A 995-nucleotide genomic window follows, 5' to 3' on the forward strand; every position below is an offset into this window, starting at 1 on the left:
CCCAGCCCATGTCTGGCTTTTTACTGGCAGCCCAGCATGGGTCCTTCCCTGCAGTGTCTGTGTGGTACATCGTGCTGTTGCCGAGCCTGTGTCCATTCCTTCTACTTGCTGTCTAGTATTCTAGGTGGAGGTTTCCAGCAGGTCTCTCTGTCCGAGTTGACAGGGCTTTTCCTGAGAACAGGCTTCTAGGTGCTCTCAAAACCTTTGTCCTGGCCTGGAAGCTGAGACAGGGTTTCCTCCTGGAACCTGTGCTTGTGCTCTAGGCCAACCCTGCTCAGGCTTAGGGTGTTGGCATCTAAACTTGCCTGGAGCTGGGCATACTAATGGCTCATGCCTGTAATCCCAGCACTTTGGGAGGCTGAGGCAGGTGGATCATTTGAGGCCAGGTGTCCGAGACCAGAGTGGGCGACATAGTGAGACCCCATATCTCTACAAAAAAAAAAAAAAAATGGGTGTGGTGGCACATGCCTGAGTGGCTCACACCTGTAATCCCAGCACTTTGGGAGGCCAAGGCGGGTGGATCACCTGCCTGGAGTTCAAGACCAGCCTGACCAACATGGTGAAAACCCCTCTCTAAAAAAAAAAAAAAGGCCAGGAGCAGTGGCTCACCGCTGTAATCTCAGCACTTTGGGAGGCTGAGACAGGTGGATCACCTGAGGTCGGGAGTTCAAGACCAGGCTGACCAACATGCAGCAACCCCATCTCTACTAAAAATACAAAATTAGCCAGATGTGGTGGCATATGCCTGTAATCCCAGTTACTCAGTAGGCTGAGGCAGAAGAATTACTTGAACCTGGCAGTCAGAGATTGCAGTGAGCTGAGATCGCACCACTACACTCCAGCCTGGGCAACAAGAGTGAAACTCCATCAAAAAAAACTCCATCAAAAAAAAAAAGGAAGGAAGGAAAGAAGGAAGGAGAAAGAAAGAAAGAGGAAGAGGAGAGGAGAGGATAGGAGAGGGGAGGAGAGCAGAGGGGAGGGGAGGGGAGGGGAGG

The 995-nt window shown here is 51.7% G+C and overlaps 1 protein-coding gene across 1 annotated transcript in view; it reads left to right on the forward strand.

Annotated features, from left to right (window-relative positions):
- The window catches only part of KCNN1 (potassium channel, calcium activated intermediate/small conductance subfamily N alpha, member 1), a 58,321-nt gene that overhangs the window by 45,474 nt on the left and 11,852 nt on the right, over nucleotides 1-995 (forward strand). The gene's annotated exons all lie outside the window — the stretch shown is intronic.

Source organism: Colobus angolensis, unplaced genomic scaffold, assembly GCF_000951035.1.
Source record: "Colobus angolensis palliatus isolate OR3802 unplaced genomic scaffold, Cang.pa_1.0 Scaffold66, whole genome shotgun sequence".
Taxonomy (NCBI): domain Eukaryota; kingdom Metazoa; phylum Chordata; class Mammalia; order Primates; family Cercopithecidae; genus Colobus; species Colobus angolensis.